The sequence below is a fragment of the Pinus tabuliformis genome, chromosome 5_2 (genome assembly GCF_031772625.1).
Source record: "Pinus tabuliformis cultivar Carrire ecotype Pingquan chromosome 5_2, CPIR1, whole genome shotgun sequence".
Taxonomy (NCBI): Eukaryota; Viridiplantae; Streptophyta; class Pinopsida; order Pinales; family Pinaceae; genus Pinus; species Pinus tabuliformis.
Window position 1 is genome coordinate 1,134,581,474 of NC_142306.1, and position 23,083 is coordinate 1,134,604,556.

At 42.6% G+C, this 23,083-nt stretch overlaps 1 pseudogene; it reads left to right on the forward strand.

Annotated features, from left to right (window-relative positions):
• LOC149163190 (uncharacterized) overlaps positions 1-23,083 on the forward strand; it is an 81,900-nt pseudogene that overhangs the window by 12,525 nt on the left and 46,292 nt on the right.

Genomic DNA, 23,083 nt, shown 5'->3' on the forward strand with positions numbered 1-23,083 from the left:
CGAGTAGTCGGCCTGATTCTACGCAGAAGACACACTTATGAGGATTGAGCCTAATGCGGTAGTGTCGACAGCGGATAAAAATTTCGCGAAAATGAGAGGGATGGTCCTGACGCTTGGCTGAATGAGCTGGCAGGTCATCCAAATATGGCTGTACAATGTGACGAATATCATGAAAGGCATAAGACATTGCACGTTGGAATGTGGTGCCGGCATTCTTGAGAACGAAAGGGAGCTTCTTATAGGCAAAGGTTCCCCAAGGACAAATAAAAGTTGTCTTATGTTGATCCGCGGGTGCAATGTTGATCTGGTTATAGCCAGAGAAGCCGTCCATAAACGAGTAAATTTCGCTCCCGGCACACTCATCAATAAGCTGATCGATGAAGGGTGTAGGGAAGTTATCCTTCGGACAGGCACGATTGATATCATGGTAGTCAACACAGACCCGGATAGTGCCCTGCTTTTTATTCACAGGGACTATATTAGACACCCAATCCGTAAGTGGAATGGGGTAAATGAATCCGGCTTTGAGAAGCTTTTCGACTTCGGTCTTAATGGCTGCAGCCTTTCGAGGGTGCACTGGGCGTAGGCGCTAACGGACAGGCTTAGCCCCTGGGTACGTCGGTATTTCGTGCACCACGATACTGGGGTCGATGCCGGGCATTTCCTCGTAGGACCATGCGAAGACATCACGGAATTCGCGAAATAGAGCAGTATAGAGGTGAACCTCCTCTGGAGTACAAGTGACTCCAATGTAAATGTTTTCAACAATCCCTGGTTTGACAGAGATGTCGATGGGTTGGGTTTGCGAGATGTTACCCATATTGCCCTTAGAAGACACTTGGTAAAGCTGAATAGGTGTTTGAAGGGGCGGGGATGGGATACACGAAGCAAACCGCTCGAGACATGCGATCATTTCCGGATGGGGAGGGAGAAACGAAGAGCGATGGTGGTGATCTGACCAAGGGAGCTCTTCGAGAGACATAGTCTCTATGATGGCTTCATCGGAAGGAAAAATTTCCTTCAATGGATTCGAAGTAGCCGCATCTCCTAGCCAAGGGAAATGAACATATGAATCGGGAACACTGCTCGGTAGAGCAGGTTCAGCAGGGGGAGCCGATGCAGTGACAATCTCGACGTAGTTAAGCTCGGCAGGACCCAACGGCATCATATCACCCCAAGAGTCTTCCTGATTAGCAGGAGGAAGAACCCACGGATCAGAACGTAGAGAGATCATGTTGATAGGGGCGAGATTCGGAGGTGGGAGGGGAAAGGATTCCCATTAAAGTGGGATCTTTGAAAAGTCCAGCGCCCATGCTCTCGAGTGACTTAGAGGTATGCTCCACAAATGGCACATTACCTTCAGAGGAAGAGGCGAAGAAGGAGAGTTGTTCCACCGTGACAATCTTCCCCTGGTGAGGGAAACGAATGACACAGAACAGAGAGGAAGCCACGGCTTGCATGGCGTATGTCCAGCTTCGTCCGAGGAGGAGGTTGTAGGTGAGATTGGCGTCAACAACTTCGACCTCCACTTCTACCGTCTTCCCTTCCAAAGAGATGGGCAAGCATTGGATGATACCGTAAGGACGGGACTCTCTTCCATCGAAGGCTTCTAACGTCGTAGGAGACTGACTCAAAGTGGGAGAACCAATAGCCTTCCAGCAAGCAATAGACATGATGCAAGTTGAGGCACCTTCATCAATGACCGTACGATGAATTGTTTTGCCATTGATGATGACTTGTATAAGGAAAGCAACTTGGTGAGGCAATCTCTGTGTAAAACCCTCGAGATCAAAAGAAATCAACTCTGAATCAGCCGGGTCGATGCCACCAATGGCTGATAGCAAGGACTTCCTCTGGGAGGGGTAGCTCTGGAGGACTTCTAGAGCGGACATAGCAGACGGAGCCTGAGCTAAGTCCTCAACAATGCTATAGTGCTGGGTAGCACGAGCATTAGGGTTGTAAGACGACTTCCGGAGTACACCTTTTGGAGGGGGTCGGGGGATCGTCTCAGCGCTGGGCCTTTCGATGTGGAGAGGACCAGAACTGGACGGAGGAGCGCTGGAGGGGATCTCCGGCTCTTTCCCGGCAGGAGAAGGATATTCTTTCGCTCGAGTAGAAACATGGATGGGAATCGTTCCAGCCATGAACACTTGAGAGCCGAACGAGGAAGAGGGTTGAGATGGGTCTGCCACCATTTGAGTCTGCTGGGAAGGGAAAGGCTCTTTAAGCACGGCAGGAGTCCCAGGAGCACCTTTCAATAACCGACTAACTTCGGATCGCCTTGGGCAGTCCTTAGTGTAGTGATCCTCATCACAGATGAGACAAGGATACTTAGGTTTTCGTTTAGCTCCTTCCTCGGGTGGAGGCTTAGGGGAATCCTGCTTGGGCTGTCTGGTTTTATCCTTAGCTTTCCCTTTCTTTTTCCCTTTTAAGGATTTATCCACCGCGGTGGACTGAACGGCGTTTACCTCGGAGGTACTCCCAGAATTAGATTGGCCCTGAGAAGCATTTCCATTAGAAGCATTTTGTTTTTGCTTCCCAGGGTTCGCGGCCGATTTCTTCGATGACGAGTTTACAGAACCAATGACTCCGTCAACAGATGGTTTTGGCGGAGCCTTGGACTGTCCAGGCCTCGGGGCGTCTGGAAAATAATCATATAAAGTACCCGACTGAGAATACACTAAGTCAAGGTACTGAGCATGCGTGATAGCTTGCTCTTCAGTTACACAAGCTCCCATGGCGATGTCCCGCACAATTGCAGGGACAAAGGAAGTCGTGAACCAATCGGTCAGGAGTTGATCAGGAATCCAAAATTTGATCAAGCGACGACGCCTTCTCCATTCATGTATATGATCAGATATATGCGTAGCCGTGTCCTGTTTGAGAGACGTGAGGAGATGTGTCCCTATCTCATACCGAATGGGTAACTGAAAATGAGTTAGGAATGCCATAGCCAGCGAGTTGAAATCTTGAAATGTGTCGCAATTCAGCTCAATGTACCACTTAGCGGCTGAGCCAGTGAGAGTTCTTTGAAAGAGGCGGAGCCAGATAGAGTCATCAAGCCATGAGTTCGATGAACACTAGAGGTGATAGGTCATGACATGGGCTTGAGGATCTTCACCAGCTTTGCCATCAAATTTTGGACAATCACCGGGTATTTTAGTTGGAACTGGTGGCCAATACGGATTATGCAGAATGGGGTCATTCGTCAACTTGGACACATCCGGAAGTTCCAACGTCGCTAAAAAAGGCAACTGAGGGTTAAAGGACATTTGTGGTTGTGGAAGCGAGGCAGTACCAGGGTTCCAACCTGGTGGTGGTTGCCCCCATGGACTCTGTCCAGATGGGCCTGACCCAAAGGGGCCTAGCCCATAGGGACTTTGCCCGTAGGGGTTCTGTCCATACGGATTTTGTCCATATGCAGACAGTTGACCTTGGTTCTGCACCCCAGCACCCCATGGATTAGCAACTTGACCTGCAGGTGCAGCATACTGATAATTTTGGTAAGGAGTGACCTGCATCTATTGATAATTTTGATAAGGGGTAAACTGAGTTTGCCCCTGGGGTTGCTGGTAGCCATACATTTGCTGAGCTCCATACTGAGCCTGATAAGAAGGTTGCGCTTGGTAAGAAGGTTGGGGCTGTGGCCCGCCTTGCATTTGATAACCCATTTGAGTTTAGGGCCCAGAATAATTTCCTTGAACCGGTTGGGCTTGGATCATCTGGCCAGAAGGTTGGCCCGGTTGAGTTTGGGATAGACCTGTTTGCCCAGAAGGAAGTACTTGTTGGGTGCCAGGTTTTCCTTGAGAAACCAAGGGTTGTCCTTGCGGAACAAATGGCCGAGCAGGCTGGACGGCCGGTTGACCTTGCGGTTGGCCAGCCTGTCCAGATGGATGATTAGGGCGGACAGTGGGTTGGCCTTGCTGCATAGAAGGCTGGCCCATTTGCCCGGAAGGATGCACAGGCTGAGCGGTGGGTTGGCCCTGCTGTACGTAGGGTTGCCCCCCTTGCCCAGGAGGATGCATAGATTGAGCAGTGGGTTGGCCCTGCTGTACGTAGGGTTGCCCCCCTTGCCCAGAAGGATACCCCTATTGGACTGCTGGTTGATCTTGAGGAATATAATTTTGCCCAACTTGTCCAGAGGGATAACCCTGCTGGAGACCCGGTTGGCCTTGTTGGATGTAAGGCTGTCCCGGTTGTCCAGACGGGTAACCTTGCTGGGTACCAGGTTGCCCCGGATAAACAGAAGGTTGACTTTGGTAGGAAAATGATGGACCACCAATGGCCGAAGGTTGTCCCTGATAGGGTTGTCCTTGTGGGCCCCCAGATTGTCCTAGGTAAGACTGGCCATAAAGTGGTTGCCCTTGGGGGGCTTGCACATAAGGTGGCTGGCCTTGATTAGGCGGTCCTTGAGGCTGCGTAGGGATTGCCTGGCCCCCATGAAAAGAATGAGTACTGGAGTCCCAAGCAATGGATAATGGTACCGAAACTTCAACGAAAGGTTGAAGAGGCATGGTCTGAGTGAATTGGAGGTATTGACCAGTAGAATCATAATAAAAGAGTGGACCTTGCGCATTCGGGTCCTGAACAGCTTGCCCATAGGCATCATATGGCCCCCCTCCTGGAACAGGACCAGAAGAGGGTGGAGCACTTTGTGCAGGGTCGACGACTCTAGACGAAAGTTCCGGCTGGCCATTACTCACTTGACCGTGAGAGGGATCAGCACCAGTGTTTGTAGACGAAGACGATGTCACGGAACTGACGACCAGAGTCGAGTGTGCTACACAAACGGTTGGATTCATGGGAACTGAGGTAACAGGTGTAGTATGGGGTTGTGAAACAAAGGGTTCCGTGGTGGGAATGACACGAGGATCCCACATAGTCGTAGCAGGATTCCTGGCAGCTATTCTATCCCTTAGAGACTGAAAACGCGGGGGGAGTGGAGAAGTAGTTGGGATGGGAATGTCAACATTTGACACCACAGGCGTCTCACTTGCGGTAGGAGATGTCTCATCCATGTGGGAAGTAGACATTGGGGACGAAATACCAGGAGGGGTAACAGGAATATCGTCCTCGTCAGGCTCCCAGATAGGGTTCCAATCTTCTTCGTAATCTTCGTCGCCCGGGGCACACGAGTTGATAGGTTGGATACTCGGGATAACAGGAAGAGTATCACTTACAACTGGTACCTCAGGAGCAGCAGAAGATGGAGAACCTTGATCACTTGGAACGGGAGTTGACGGGTCAGCCAGGATCACAAACCCCACACAAGACCTAAAGGAAACTAACAATAAAGGACCCTACTCAGACTAGCACACACAAGATCTAACCAGGTGATGTTATCGTGGCCGAATAAATTTTTAAGACACAGGAACTAAACTTGACCTTTTCATGTTTCAAGAGTCGATAAAAGGACGAAAAGATGACTCTAGTCTACTTCGAATGTTTAAAGAGCACGAAGTGACAAGACGCTCACTGGCACCTTTTCTTTTAAGGAGTCCGAAAAGGATCAAAAGTGACTGCTCTGGAGACTCTAGGCAAAGGGTTTACCAAGCAATCCCTAAAACTGCATATACACCTTGGCAATCGTATGAGAACCAAGGACTTTCCATACTGCAGTCAATCTTCCCGAATGTTGTGTTCGGTGCGTTACAGTTCACAAGGCGGCAAACTCGGCTTCCTATGGATCAAGGATAAAAGCCTAGTGGGGTCTCCCTATATACGCGACGGTATGTGGGAGCACAATCCGTGTTATACCACTATCGAGTCACAGAAGGAGGAATCACCCAACCGTAATGTGAAACAATAGTGACTATGTTTAAAGACGCCGGAACACGTCTCTAGCCTAGACCTCTAGATGTTTGTGTTAAGTTCCAATGCGTTTTTAGGTTTATTCAGTTTATTTTATGGTTGATCTTGAATTAGGTTTCAGTTTCAGGCCCTATCGTGTGATCTCTCACAATTACCTAGATGCAAACTATATGCCAAAGAACACCATTTCGTTCGATGAATTCTAACTATGAGAGGGTTAAGAGTTTTCAATCAAACAAAATGAACTCAATCAATCAAACAATCTAATGCAGCTAATGGCAAAGAAACGAAACTTTTTCTTTCGAGAACACAAATCAATGAAATGTTCTTTTTCCCATTAACTATTTGAATGCAAAAGATATTAGTTCGATTTCTTTTTCCAATGGCACAATGCACTTAAAATGAATTTTGAGAGACAGCAACACCGAGTAAAGAGAAATCAAATCACTCAATGAAAAACACAACAAGCGTGAAAAGAGCCAATTGAACCCAAGCAGCTGTGATCCGTGTCTGGGTAGTGAGAAGTAATCGAAACAATCCAAGGACTGGTTCAATGACAATCACCTAAACAACCAAGCAAAGAAGGCAAAAAGAGGAAGGTTTTTGTAAAGGCAAAGGCAAGTAGTAACGAATCTTGTGAACGAGTGACAAAACAAAGTCGATCCAGCGAAAACGGGATGATAACACTAGGTCACAGGTCACAAAACAAGATCCGCCTGACAAGACTTTGCAAGCAAGTGCTTCACAGTTCAAACAATAGAAATCAATTCATAAACCAGGTAGAAAGAGTAGGAGATAGTCAAACCAACAGGCTCAGGAGGTAAAATTGAAACAAATTCAATTCTACAGGATCAGCGCGGGTAACACTCAGCAACAATGCGCTGACCAGAAGTCACGCGTAGCAACAAAGCACTGTCAGCGCGGGAGTACACGGCTTAAGCGCGTTGGTTCGATATCAGAACCGTCGTGATTGTTTAACGTACAAGCGCGATGACCACGAAGTCAAAGAAACAGCTATGCGCTGTCAGCGCGACTGTTTTGATATAAACTGCGCTGAGGCTAAAAAACAAGCACAAACAAGCCAAAAACTCCCAAACCAAGGTAATAACTCTTTAAACAATTAAGGCACCTCCTAGATTGAACCAGGAAGGTTAAAAGCAGAGGACTAACCCCTGATCTTTGAAAAGAGAGTAACAATCAAACTCAAAGCAAGGATGAACAAAAAGAGACAAAGGCCAGCTCCCCAGCGGAGTCGCCAAATTATTGGAGAGGTAAATCCCCTCTACGGATAGAGGCGATCCCTACTAGCCCAGAATGGGTCTAGCAACAATTAATCAGTGCTACTATGCAAGTTCCTAATTGCAAATAAAAGATAGGCAATGAACACCTACTTGGATTCCAACGCTGTTGTTTGATGAAGAGATGTCGTTCTCGCTCCTTCGCTTTGGCCGGTCACGATCTTCCACATCCCCGTAGATAGATACCTGCACACATGAAGAGAAATACAAACACAAGCGTGAAATCTAATAAATGCAATTATACATCAGTCAGAAAGGATGTATTCACATTAACCATTACAAAGACAAATGAGAATGGAACCATAACAGTAGTCATCTATTATTAATCAATAATAGAGAAAGGTACAACCAAAGTTGTGACGTTGAGTCCTTCTCAAGAGGGTCCAGCAAACAAGTCTCTTAAGCATTCACCCTTGGAGGTAGATCTCCCAAGACAAAAACTCTCTCTCACACAAGCAATACTCACAACCTTCCTTAAGCTCTCTAGCAAATCCACACTTGTCACACCAACTACCTACTAGCAGCAGCACTCTAAGCACTATGAATTCCACACTGTCCAAACTAGCTGCTCATAGCCATGGTAGAGGCTTAAATAGGAGAAGGAGTCTCCATGAATGGTGGGAGGATGAGCTTATCTCCAAGGAAGGTGGCTCAAATGGCGAACAGACATGCCATAGAAGGGAGGGCGACATTCACAAGGCCAACAACCAGGTCTGGAGTCATCTGGAAGGCTGGCTGTTAGAACAAACTCGCCCAAACTGGATCAGCGCGGGTGTATAACTGCACTGGAGCGCTGACATCGCATCTGAATAACAGAGAAAGTTGTGTCAGTGCGACTCAATACAACATAGGATGCGCTGAGCTCATGAAATTCGACCAGCGCAGAAAACACGTGTGCTTCCGCGCTGGCAGCGCATTCGTTGCACTATGAGGCGCCAGTCAGCGCGGTTATTTTAATAACAATCGCGATGATGGAAAAACTTTGGCAAAGTGGGTCATTTGGCCAGATTAGAGAGCATGAGCATGATTGATTTGATTTCATGACACAGTAGGGAGACTGACAGAGAGACAGTGACAAATTACTGTGTAACAAGCATAATAGAAAGTCGCTTGATTACTGGTCAATGATGAAAACCGTTAACAAGCGCGAGAAAAACCACCAATAATGTCAATGGTTCTCAAGGTACTATCTAGCACAATCCATGAAGTGTGAAAAAAGAGGTGAAGTCGATCACTCGTGGAATCACCCAATCAACGACCAATGATGAAAGTCGACCGTCAGGTGCAAAGAACTTGCCATTGAGGCATGCAAGCTCTAAGGTACCAAGGGGGGATCTCTAGATCAATCTCCTAGATAATGAGATGATATCGACAGGAGATGACCCGTCGCAGGAGGGCCATAATGTTTCCCCCATCAACGACACGAGATAAGGAACAAGCAGTAGATGGTGAAACAAAGTATCAGAGAGAAGGCGAGGGTGTAAACTGCAGAAGGATTATACTCTTGAACATGTCGGCGACACGACTACGGAGGGTGGCAGCATTCAAGTACCAAGGGATTAGAGGCTCAATGGAGACGGCATGAATCAGATGGAATGAGGCTGAATGGTAACCCAAACCCACGAAAGGCCAAATGACGATGTGTGGATGTCCCAACCCGACAAGAAGCAAAAGTGTCGATGTTCAAGAGTGACTAGCTGCCAATGATGATTTCCAAATTTTCCACACAATTTCTGGCAAGTACCCCTATTATTTTTTAAAAAAAGCTTGAAGGGGATAGCACATGCTTGTAATGTAAACTCGACCATTAGTTGAATCCAACCTAGTAATAGTTTAACGAGCCCTAGGGAGGAGAAGCTCGAGTCTCGTCATGGTGACGAGTCCAATGTCGTCAGGGTTTAACGAGTCCGACATAGGTAAAACTCAGAGTCTTTTTCATGTTTAGAGAGTTTGAAAAAGACACAGAAAATAAAACTCCAGGGGGGTCCTTTTTCATAGATTTGTGTCTCTCGAGCCCGAAAAAGTATAAAATGATACTCGAAAGAACTGCCCAACCATTAAAATCGAGGAGTACTTTTCGTAATGAGTGACTTCGATCCGAAAAAGTAGAAAAGCGATCGAAATCACGTCGTTTCGTAACCAATAATGAGCTTGAAACGACAAAGGCCCGACAATCTTTTCGTGTTTACACGGTCGGAAAAGAGCTTAAAGTCGACCGCCTCTTATTTCTTTTAACGAGTCAAGAGGGAAAACTCGGCAATCTTTTCATCTTTTAATGGTCAAAAAAGAGCTAAAAGTAGACCTCCATTTTTATTTTCTTTAACGAGTCAAAAAGGGAAAAATACTCGGAAATCTTTTCATCTTTTACGAGTCAGAAAAGAGCTTAAAGGAGACTCGTCCTAGAGGAACGAGTGGTATAAAGGGTAGCAACTAGTTCCGGCAATGGTGGAACTGCTCAAAACATGTAATGGTCAAGAGGCTGGCTAATAAAACCACTCATCGCTGTAGTTCCTCAAGAAAGGATAAACAATCAAGTGAAAGCATATGATCAGCGAAAGAGATGGTGGCAATGGAATGAAACAACCAAGGCTCATCTAGCATAATTTAGCAGATAAACGGCAATCACGAGATATAAATCGGGTATGGGTTCATTTTTACACAAGCTTGAACCATGGAGAACTCTGCTTGGATTCAGTTTCATGTTTACACAAGCTTGAAACGAAAAACTATGCTTGTTATAAGTTCGCATGCCCTCAGCATAATGACACAAATCGAGGTACATGCCCCCCAAGCTTCATTGCATTCAACGAGGTGGATGGAATGAAAGTTCATATTCGAGATCTTGGAAAGACTCGACTTGGATTTTACGATATCTTAATCAAAGACTCAATTTGGAGAAGGAGTTGTTTCATTTTTTAATGAGGTTGACATAGTAAAAGAACTATCCTCATAACCCTTGTTTCATTTTGTAACGTGCTTGACACAAGAGAAGGAACTGTGCTCAAGACTCCTTGTTTCATTTTTTAACAAGGTTGACACAAGATAAGAACTGTCCTCGGGCACCTTGTTTCGTTTTTTAACGAAGTCGACACAAGATCAGAACTATCCTCAGGCACCTTGTTTTGTTTTTTAACGAGGGCGACACAAGATCAAAACTATCCTCGGACACCTTGTTCATGGGCCATACAAGAACATGGCTCCCAAGAGGTCTTCGTGGGATGGAAGAAACGCACTCTGGGAGGAACACATGTCATGAGGCACTAATGAAAGATCGGGTTCCAATGCCCCCAGTACATGATGTACCAGACCATCTACATGATCATCAGCAGAGGCGAAGACAGAACAGGTAGCCACATAATTGACCTGTGGCAAGGAAGGCACTGCTTGCGAGCAAGAACCGAGAGGGGATGACAACTGCGCAGGAGGCACCAGGGGACTAAAGAATGATAATTGATCTATGGTCACCATTCTTCCATCGTGTGGAAAACAAACCACACGGAAAAGTGAAGAGACGAGGGCCCCCATGGCATAAACATAGTCACGGCCAAGGAGAAGACTGAAATCTAAAGCACCTTGGACAACCATTACATCTATATAGACGGTTTTACCCCCCAAAGTAATCGGAAGCTTCGGGAGGATCCCTAAAGGTTGACTGGTTCCTCCGTCAAATGCCAACAGATTCTGCGTGACTGGCACAAGCTGTGGGGAGCCCAAGGCTTGCCAAGTAGTGGAAGGCATAAGACTGACAGACGCACCCTCATCCAAGATAGTGCCAGGTACTGCCTTATCATAGGCATGTACTATAATCTGGAAAGGCACATAGGATGGAAGGCGGAATGCAGTCAAATGACTCCAGTCGAAGGAAACGACCGAACTACTTGGTGGGGGAACCGTATGATTGCCCCCCTGCCCTACAGGAACCGAAGGAGGACCCCCTTGATCAGCAGGGATAGGAGGGTCGTTCTCGGACTCAGGAGAATCTGACGAGACGAGAAGAACATGAGCATGACACTCTTCCGAAACAGAGTGATCAATAGGTGGTGAACCCAAGTCGACACTCTCTCCGACCAATGGTTGGTCTGGAACAGGCGTAGCACAGCCAGGTTCGGAAAGAGGAGGACGGACAAGAGAAGAATCTAAGTCAATCTCTTTGTCAACGGGGAGAGGGTCTGAAGAGAGCCTCTGATAACCAACGGGAAGTTGGGGTGAAGAAGCTATAAGACTTTCCAAAACGGCGGAAGCTTTATCCATAAGTGGACAAAGGTGAAGGGGATGGTTGCCTTCACATAGCCTACAGGGGAATCGAATCTTCCCTTTCTTCTTACCGTTGCCAGTTGATAGGGTAGCATCGCCATGAGCTTCAGAGGACGATGAGGGACGAGCTGGATCGTGAGACCATACTTCTAAGATCCTAGGAATGCCAGGACAATCACGAAGAAGATGGTCACCCTTGCACAATTTACAAGGAAACTTAACCTTCCGCGGAGGAGCAGAAGGTGTTCCGACCTGAGATGTACTTGGAGCAGTAGCTGCATAGGTGGCCTCGCATTTATCGGACTTCTTCTTCTTCTTCATCTTCTTCTTCTTCTTCTTAGCCTCCTGGTTACTAGATGTGAAACTTTCACCAGGCGGAGGAGGAGAGGAGGAGGAAGAAACAGGGGAAGAAGGCGTAGGCTCAACCTTGGAATCAACATGTCATGGTTCAGACGAAGGAGACGGTGGAACAGGAGTCATGACACTCGGGACCACCGAGGTTGAAAACAACCAAACGGGTAAACCGATGGTTAACCCAGGCAAGGACAGAGTTGCCATATACGGAGCACCGGCATTTCCAAAAGGAGGAAACGGACCAGGGTTCCCATCTGGGGGAAGACCTTGGCCGGTAGACTCGGGGACTGTTGCCATCGGGAACGAGCCTGAGAAACACTCTTATCACAACTAAGAACTTGAACTATTACCAGGAATATTTTGTGGGCAGTAAATTTTATGACGCAAGAACAAAACTTGACCTTTTCATCTTTAAAGAGTTGAGAAAAGGACGAAAAGATGACTCTAGTCGCCTTCGAATATTTAATGAGCCTGAAGTGACAAGCGCTCAAATGGACCTTTTCTTTTAGGGAGTCCGGAAAGGAACAAAAGTGACTACTCTAGAGAACTAGGCAAAAGGTTTACCAGACAAACTCGTAAAATTGCATATACACCTTGGCAGTGTGTTGATGCCTCAAAAATCACTGCAACAACAATGGGGATAACCACCCGGTCCGGACCTTAACGCAGCTCCTTTTCCGTTTGGTGTGGTGGCTCCGACTGGTTTAACTAGGTCCAGTTACCTTCTCCCTATCGCTATTGGTTTATGATATATCTTTAACTACCAATAGACAGGGATATCAGATCACTTCTTCTTGCTAATCAGGCAAGAGAATGACCCTTAAGCTGATTTGGGTTCAGCCAAGCCACAACTAAACTTTTGCCTCTTTGCGGAGAAGGCTTAAAAGAATGTATAAATTACTCTAATTTGCAAAATTATTCTATAATGCAAGCAAAAATAAACTAATCTTAATCCTATCTTAATTAGGCAGATATAGATCTAACCCAACCAAGAGCAAGATAATTAAAGTATTGGGATTTAAATATGCCTTGTTTATAATGAATATCAAATTAATGAAGTAGTTCAATTAACTGACATTATGGATACCAAAACACATCCTATTGAGATCTATTCACTGAAATAATAAACCAACAACACGCAGGAAGTAGTTCACAAAAATGATATTGATTATCAGATCAATAAATCCAATAATTAAACAATAGTATGTGGAAATAGTTCACAACACATTACCATTCAATAAATCAATTTTATAAGACATTTTTGAAAAAATAGTTACTCAGAAATCAGAATTTATTCCATAAGAACAGAGATACATAATAACAACATTGAAACAAATTACCCATATTGACAATAGTGCACAAACATGAATAAAATGAGACATTCTTGTTATCATAAAAATGAAACTGATATTTGAAACAGTAGTATTAGAAATACCAATTTATTGCATCCATTTCTATGTCCTTGATCTCCAACAACTCTTTACATTGCTTGAACTTCTACTTTCAAAGCTAAAGCCACAATAGTGCAAACTTTGTCCTTCATGCATAATTCAAGAGACAAAGGGAAAATCCTCAATAATCCCCAGATCTGAGATTTTCTCTCCTCTCTCCTACAATTATAAATTCCTATTACAGTAGCGTTTTTTTAGAAGTCTAAAATTGCAGAGGAAAGCAGCCCTTTATTACATTATGCAATCTGGTATTCATAATATTTGTGAAGGAATTCTTGAGAGAAGAGTTTGTTGAAGAGAAATCTGCTAAATCCAATTTTATTTGCTCAAAATTCCAATCTTTAATTGTTGGAGCCTTCTCATTGATTGAGATCTTTTTCTCCATATTTCTTCTACTGTTTTCCTGCAAAAAGAAATCAAAATGAATTAAGATGCAACAATAAAATTAAAATATTATTTCTGGCATTAAAATAAATCCAATCAAATTCAATTAAATAAATAATTGAAAATAAAATATAAGCTCTCTATTGATGTTTGAGATGGTTTAATTGGCCAAGGATATTATTAACCAATGGATCTGCAATTAGAAGAGGCTTTGGACAAATGAAAATGCAGAAAATAACTCAGAAAATTGATTTTGTTTTAGAAATTCGGAGCTTGATCTTCTGCATGATTTTTGACCCAATTAATGATCAAGTCTGTTAGTGAAACCTCCTCAGAAATATTCTCCTTGATTTTATCTTTCCAATGAGCCGTCCTGGGCCTCATTTGGCCAAGTATAACTCAATCTATGAGCTTCCAAAGTTGATGGATGAAATCTGGCATAAATCTGGAAATTCTGTTGCTGGGCTAAAAATCAGAATTTTAATTAAAAATCTAATCCTAAATTAGAATTCTAATTATCTAATAATTAATTCTAATTTAATCATTAATTATAAACTAAACTAATTATTAATTAATATTAATCTCACTAACTAATATATAATTAATTATTTACAAACTATATAATATTAATCTAAATAATAATTACATTTTAATTTATTTAAATTAATTATATTACGTATATTAATTAATTTAAATATTAATATTTAAACTATTAAAAAAAATACACTAACCTACCACTCCATGTTCATTCCACTTACGTATGAGTGAGTTTGGAAAACAAAAACCAAAATGCAATAAAACTTATGCTTAATGTCTTTAATGCCTTTTAATGATCGGGGAATCGGCATCGGGAGATCGGGAGGGGTGTTTAACTTTTTTCGCATGAAAGCTACGATGCAATCAATGAGACTTAATTTTAATACTTCCAAAAGCTTTCACATATCGGAGATCGGAGAAGGAGGCTATCGGGGTTTTAAAACTCGTCACAATGCAAAATTCCCGATGCGATGTAAACTCCCGATGCGATTAAATTTATCTTATATATATTAATTTTATATATTAAATTTTAATTCAATTATATTTTATATAATAATTAATTTTATTAATTTGAGATTTAATATATAAAATCAATGTTTTGTTTTGATTTTATTTTAATGAAATTTAGTTATGAAATTATCTAAACTACAACCACTTAGATATTCTGGTTTTTTAAGATTAGTAATTGATTTGGAAATTGGAGTAAATTTCTTAAATCCCGATGCTTAATGATTTGGCTGCATAAGTCAAAATGAAAAATGTCAATGAAAACTAACTAAAGGTTAATATTTAAAATAATTGCATTTTTGAACTAATTTATTTACAAAATGCAATATTGTACATTTTATGCATTTTTAACCCAAGCTAGATAAATGATGAGACTTCAAAGGAGTACCATTTTCAAACCAGTTGACCAAATGAGGCAAAACAAGCGTCAATGGAAAGCTTATAAAAAATTGATTCTAACAAAGCAATCAAAACAAGAATCCAAAGAAAATAAAAAATTAACAAAAGCGTAGGGTAATCAACTAAATAAAAATTCAAAAAGATGTTTAGCCAAAAATTTTATAGAAAGGGTCCCCATTATTTGAAGTAAACAAGTCAAAAATGGGGGAGTTGTGTTTTTACCACAACAATGGCGACACACGAGAGAAGAACCAGTTATCTATGTTTGATATGAATGATATTTTCCTAAAATTAAAGTAAAAATAATTAAAGAAGAGAAAATTATGTTTGAAATGCTTGACTAGGTTCATTAGTCTAAATAAAAACAAGAATCATCTAACTGTAATATTTCTCAAAATTTCTCATAAATTAAAATATTGTAAAACTCTATATCAGTCATTAATTAGTTGAACAAATAAAGCAGGGGTCACTTTATAACTTAGCTTTTAAAATATACTCATTTGTCACAGATAGAGCCACTGCTGCCAGCAAACATCTATAGTCTTGACAGGGTTACCTTTTAATCATCAATGGTTCAGAATCCCATCTCTTCAAGAATTATTGACCTAGAGATAAATCCATTTATATATGTTTCTTTTTTATTTTTATTTTATTTTTTATTTTTATTTTTTAAGTAAATCTTAAAAGTCATTGTCCTGGTATGGTAGCCAGATAGTTGACAATGCCATTCACTGGTTAAAATTGGACTGAACAAGTTGGCTCGTGATGAGACCCCTTGTCTTATAATTGTTTGCAATCATAAGCCATTACCCTGGTTTGTTTAGCAGTGTTGGTAATGTCAACCTATTTTTCCCCTATGATCATGGTAAGAAGGCTCATGATGAGACGTCTTATCTTTTAAGTTTAAATATATTTCTAGGTTATACTCTAGAAAAATAAGACTCTTTGGGACAGGGAGAATCATTGACTCCTTGTTATAGACATTTTTGAGCACTGCAACCCCAATCATAAATGTCCATAAACCAAGGGCTCTTAAGTCCCTAAAATTTTTGTTCCAACCCCTAAAAGAACAAGGCCAACTGATTACAGCATCTCCCAAAAGTTCTCCATGAAAAACTACTCAGAACTGGTCAAAACCGGACCATCTCACTTGCTCCATGGTCAAAGTGCGTTGCATCCCACCTAAATGCACATGGTAGGTGTGATGCATACTGAAAAGCCCTTCTATGGGGTGTGATGGACAAGAGTGGACAAATGGCAGGGCCAATCTACAAAGTGGAGGATCATGGAATCTTCTAGAAACTTCTCCTGTGACACTTGCCTCTCAGCATTCACCCAGGGATGAGTAAGAGATCATCAATCTCCAAGTGGAATCAAGAACTATCAGAGAGAGGACACTAATCAAATCTCAAAAGCTGACTCACCCCCTTGCAAACATCTATATATGGATCCCTCATCCCAGAGATCCAGACGCTGGAATTTTGTATCTTGTAAAGAAGTGCTGCTGGTTTCTTGGTGTAACATCATAGTGTTGGGTGATCTAAGTGTTTCATGAGGTGAAGAAGGGATTTCTTGCTGAGAGGATGACACTGGGTCAGAACAATGGGTTGTAATCCTCTTTGCTATTCTTGATTATTAATAAAGCTATTCAATTTTTCCTCCACATTCTTGTATGATTGATGATATATGCATTTGTGTGGTCAATATATATCTGGTCCTATATTGTTTATGATAATAGATCTCTGTTCTCGGATAGTGTTATGCTGCTGCGATTCTACAGGTGCTCTTTGAAGCTGAGTAGACGAGGAAGCGAGTGGCAAAGATCTATCAGAAGGGAGAGGAATCAAGCAAGGAACCAAGCAAAAGACAAAGGTTGGTCTCCTTCTTTCCCCTCTCATCTATCTCTCATAAAGGAAAACGAAAGTGGTTTTAGTTTGTTTGTTTCTAAGGTAGCTACCAGCCTTAGTGGGACTAACAGCTCTGCATAGACACTAGATTTCCCGATAACAAAATGGCGACTCCACTGGGGAGTGAATAGGTTGTTTGTTTGTCTATATTTGTTTGCTTTATAAACTTATAAATGAAGCCTGAAGTCAAGCCAGCTAGCCTTCAAACTGTATTTTCTATGCAAGTGCAAAGTAGATCAATGCTGCTTCAGTCTATCTCCGGGTTGTGTTTATGAACTGAACAATTGATTTACAAGCTCTCTAATTGCCCTTGTGGTGGCTCTAGTAACCTCCTTAGATCTACCCCTGTGATTGATTTATTGATTACCACTTGCTCGGCCTAAATCCCTGAACTGAGCTGCAAACTGTGACCCGAAACCCAGTTGAAGTCTCGTCCCTGGATCATCGCACTGTCTCTTCTCTGGAATCTGGATGCATCGCACTTCCCGAGTGTGGTAGGTGCGCTGCATCTCACTTTCCCTGTGTTACAGGTGCGCTGATCAGACAAGACCTCTTCTGCTCTTAGATTTTGGTTTCTGTGTTCACTCTTTTCAGCTTTATTCAGGAGTTTTGCTGTCTATAGTCAGTATACCTCTGTTGAAACCCCCTTCCTTGCCATTATTCCGCCTCTATTGTGCAAAGAACTGTAAATGTTTTTATGTATTGCGATCCATTTTCGGTTCTCTTTTACAAAGAAGTAGCGTAATTGAACTGTCGTTTCTTGATTTGAAAGTGTCGCAAGTGTCATTTTCAATCATAGAAGAGAAGTCGATTGTTCTTGATAGTCGATTACACTGTTACTCTTGTATTTGATTTAAGTTAATAGTTTTTCAAGTGTCGAAAGCAAGTTTTTAATTCCAAATAACAAAGTGTCGTCATTGTCTTCATTTTGTCTTGAAAAGAAGCTTGTTAGTAATGTCGCTTTGAAAAATAATTCAGATTTGTGCTTAGCTTTTTTCTTATCATTCACACATTAAGAATGCTGAAAACAAATACATGCATGTGCATTTGCATTTAGATTGTTTGTTGGTTTGATTTAGGATGGTGCATATAGTGAGTGCTCTCTGCTCTATGTTGAAAGAATATCGTCTCTCTTTCCTTAGTAGCTAGGATTTTCATTGCAAAAGGAAGATTAAATGATTGTTTATCATCTTAGATTGGATTTTAAGAATTGTACATCTACATCACGCGGTGAACCTGAAAGGCAAATTTCTTAAGCATGATCAACTGTAAAATAAATTTAATGAATCTAAAAACGCTTTGGAACCTAACGCACAATATTTAGAAGTCTAGTCTAGAGACGTATTCCGGCGTCGTAAAGCCTGGTAACTGTTGTTTTCATTGCTGGTTGGGTGATTCCTCCACTTTGAGACGATAAGTGTCAGTACGGACTTGTGCTCCCACGTACCGTCGAGTATATATTGGGAGACCACAATAGGCTTTATCCTTTATCCATAGGAAGCTGTGTCTGTCGCCCTATCGATCGTAATGCACTGAACACAGCATTCGGGAAGATTGATTGTCGTACCGTAAAAAGTATTCTGCAGTTTTGTGATTGGTTTGGTAATCCCTCTGTCTAGATTTCCAGAGTAGTCTGTTTCGTTCCTTTTCAGACTCCTTAAAGGAAAAGGTCCATTTGAGCACATGTCACTTCAAGCTCATTAAAAATCGAAGATGACTAGAGTCATCTTTTGTTTTTTCTCGACTCTTAAAAATTGAAAAAACAAGTTGTGTCAAAGCGTCTAAATTTATTTTAATCGGAATAAACATCACCTTTCCTACGTTGGTCTTAGGTTGAGAAAAATGGAGTCCACCAACCAAGGAGTTCCCCTTGGGGGAAATCCTATTCCTTTCTCCTCTTGGGGAGATGTTGGTGCACCCCATATGGCCACATTGTCGCTTCCCGGATTGATAATCGGCTTGCCTGTATGGCTCTTCTCGACCTCCGTTGTTCAGAACACCATGATTCCTGAACAATCAAGTCAGCAACTAAACGATACCAAAGTTACCCCCCAACCTTCTACTTCGTCCAGTTCTCCCTCTCCTCCTTCCTCTTCGCTTGATAAAGCTAGTAAAGCCAAAAATCAAGTAACTGAGAAGAAGAAGGAGAAGAAGAAGAAGGAGCCAAAGGTGAAAAGGGGAAACCAGGCATCGTCTGACGAAAATCCACACACTGCACCATCCAGGCCTAAATCGCCATGTGTCATTTGCAAAGGAGACCACTATCATCGAGATTGTCCTTGCATCCCTCGGATCTTAAGGGACTGGTCTCCTCGTTTGCACAATCTGGTGTCATCAACCTCTGATGATCATGTTGAAAATACACCATCAACTAGTGAAAGTGAAGCCCCTGGACAAAAAGGAAAATGTAAATTTCCTTGTAAACTGTGTGAAGGCGATCACGCCGTCCACCGTTGTCCCTTCTTAGACGAGGCTAAAAGAGTTTTGGACGACCATCCGGTTTCACCGTTATGACTTCCCACTGGATATAAGAAGCTCTTACCGAGTCCGTCACTAGTTGAAAATCCGGTCGACACGCCGTTGTGGTCGGCCGAAGCATCTATCATTGAAGATAAACCATCTGAATCTATACCAAACGAAATTCAAAAGGTCGAGGCGGCAGTTGACCCGGTCTTGCCTTCAGAGGATCCATCTTCAGATGATACAGTCACCGGAGAGAAAAAGAACGACACCGTCCAAATTCTCTTCGTAAGCACAGACTCTGATGAACATGGGGGCAATCTACCCATTCCTTTACCGCAGGAAGAAAGTTCGTTAGAGTCATATCCGGTCGTCTATTCAATCCCACCTCCAAGCAACCTAGTTGTTTCCTTCGATTGGAATCTACTAGGCAGACCCCGTTTACCGGCTAGTGTACCATTTCAAATCATTGCTCAAATATATAGAATGGTCATGGCCAGTACCATCATAGATGAAGGAGCTTTTGTGAGTATCATTTCCTCAACTACTTGGAAAGTGCTTGGTTCGCCATCGCTTTTGCCTGAAATGAGAAATCTAACAGGCTTTGACAAAGGAACTAGTCAACCATTAGGGATCCTTCCCAATGTGCCGATAACATTGAGAAGGAAAACCATTCACATGAACGTAATGGTAGTCCAAGGACCCCTGGATTATAATCTAATCCTTAGACGCGACTATATTTATTACATGGGAGCCATTGTCTCCTCACTCTTTAGAGTAATGTGTTTTCCGCATGAAGGAAGAGTGGTCAAGCTCGTAGACCAGCTTTCATTTCCCGATTCACACATAGTAAATAGTCAAATACCATCCCTGAATGGTCTTTTCATGCAAGGAATGTCTCATCAATCCCTAGTCCGTCCGCTAGATGAGCGCGAGTGATTCGGAGGACATGACTGAAACCCAGGAGGCATGCACCCTGGCCTGTTTCAACAGGAAAACCTTGGGTATAGAGTAGGTTTCCGCGAAGGATATATCACTGGTTGACACACCCGTCCATTTAGGAAAATGGGGTTAAACCGGAATAAGATACCTCTGTTAAAAGGTAGGCCTTTCCCGATAAAACAAATGTTTTGTCTGCAAATTGAGTGGTAACCTGGAAACTCTACTTCGCTATACCTGGGGGCATGCAAACCTTTTGGCGTGCAAGCAAAGAGCGGCCATTTATTTTTTAAATTTGTAGGTCCTCTAACACTTTAAACTCATAGGATTGGTCGTTTCCTAACTTGCACAAAGAAAGGATGCAAGGCAAAGCTTTAAAAAAATGCCATGTTATATGAGACATCCTTATTATACGACTGGATCGAGCAGTTTTAACGCGGAATTCAAGCTCGTTAAAAAATAAACATAAGCAATGAGCAAATGTTTCCCCAGAGTTTAAGCTCATTTAAAAATTGAACCAATTCCTGGTAAATAACCATCGTGAATGTATTATCATCAGCCTTTGAAGCCTTGGTCGTGTTCTCATCATCACCTCCACTCTATTTTGGCCGATCATTCACCTCCATTTGATTGTTTACCCTTTTTGAGGAACAGCTGCGAAGAGTGATCCTGTTAGCCATCCTTGTGACGCTGCCATGATTGGAAAATTCCAAACCTTACCTGGAATTAGCTGCTACCCAAATTTATCACTCGTTCCTCAAAAAACGAGTCTCCTTTAAGCTCTTTTCAACTGACTCGTAAAATATGAAAAGATTGCCGAGCGATTGGCCTCTCCAGCTCGTTAAAGGGACCGGAAGTGCTATCCCTCCTTTAGATTTTAATCTTTTTGGACCTGAGGGATTATTACACAAAAAGATCGAGCGCTTGTTTTGTTCGGCTCGTTAAAAATACCGAAAAATCATCCCTTTTGTATTGTTTTATACTTTTTCGGACTTAAGGGATTATATGACGAAAAAGGATTATTGGAGTTTTCTTTACGTCCCTTTTCAGACTCTCTAAAATTGAAAAGGATCGAGTTATCTTTGTCATTAAACTCGTTAAAACCGAATAGCGACAAACTTGTCCATACAGACAAGAACGAGTTTCACTATCGCTAGGCTCGTTAAAACATAGCGATGGGTTTGCCCGAAGGGCAGATTATAGAACAAGCATATGTTATCCTCCTCAAGCTTGACAAAAATAAAGAGGTACTGGTCAGCAATGACTGGGGAAAATTGGGAAGAAAACCTGAAGAAACTTTATTGGTAGCAAGTCGCTCTTGAACATGACACTTTCACTCCGCATCCGAGTCGAGTTGGGTTGTTCCGTTCACTGGTCATATCACCATTGGTCCATCACACCATCCATATTTGGGGTTAACGCTACCAATCCATCATGTCAGTGTCGCCGATATGTTCAAGAGAATTCGCTCAGAGAATTCACCTATGTCTCATCCACTGCAATACATTTACGCTCCATTCTTTCACGACCGCCACCCTGAATCTTATGTCGTCAGATTGTTTTCACCTCCATTAAAATCATTTGCTCCGTTCCGTGTCATTGATGTGGGATTCACTAAGGCCCTCCTATGACAGATCGTTTTTTGTCGACATCAGTTCATTATCCAGGAAGTTGATCTAGGAACAACCCTTTCAGTACTTTGAAGCTTGCATGCCTCAATGGCAAGTTTCTCACTTCTGGCGACAGGTTTACATCAATGGCCTTCGACCGAAAGATTTTGCGTGGTGTTCGACGCCAAGTCCCTTATTCACACCACGTGAATTGTCTTGTAGTACCTTGAGGGTCATCATCATTATCGGTGATTCCTCTCGCGCCTGTTAACAGCTTACATCATTGGCTGGTAATCAGGGGATGTCTTTCCATGTTCGACTCCAGAACATCTCTCACATGGATCGACTTGTACTTTGAGTGAAGATCGAACGAGATTGAAGACCTCGGATCTAGTTTCATCCATCTGGGCTGCGATATATATTCAGGAAAATAAGGACATCAAATGTACATCATTGCTGCACAGATAATTATCCAATCCAAGGGATGATGGCTCTACCAGAATCACCAGTCTGCACACAGACAATTGTCTGTCTTATGTACATGAAAATGAATTTATAAAGCTGAGCATGGGAATGCCCACCTCAGCTAGATCATGAAAATGTTATGAAGATAATGTGTTGTATTGTATCTTATTATAGATCGCCTTCCAGCTTGAAAAAACTTTGGATCCTCATGATAAAGCATTTCACCCGACATCAAAAAAGATTAACGACCTCATGCTTTAGGGGGCAACTGTTATAGACATTTTTGGGCACTGCAACCTCAATCATAAATGTCCATAAACCAAGGGCTCTTAAGTCCCTAAAAGTGTTGTTCTAACCCCTAAAAGAACAAGGTCAACTGATTACAGCATCTCCCAGAAGTTCTCCATGAAAAACTACTCGGAACTGGTCAAAACTGGACCATCTCACCTGCTCCATGGTCAAAGTGCGCTGCATCCCACCTAAATGCACATGGTATGTGCGATGCATACTGAAAATCCCTTCTTTGGGGTGCGATGGGTGAGAGTGGACAAATGGCAGGGTCAATCTACAAGGTGGAGGATCATGGAATCTTCCAGAAACTTCTCCTGTGACAATTGCCTCTCTGCATTTGCCTAGGGATGAGTAAGATATTATCAATCTCCAAGTGGAATCAAGAACTATCAGAGAGAGGACACTAATAAAATCTC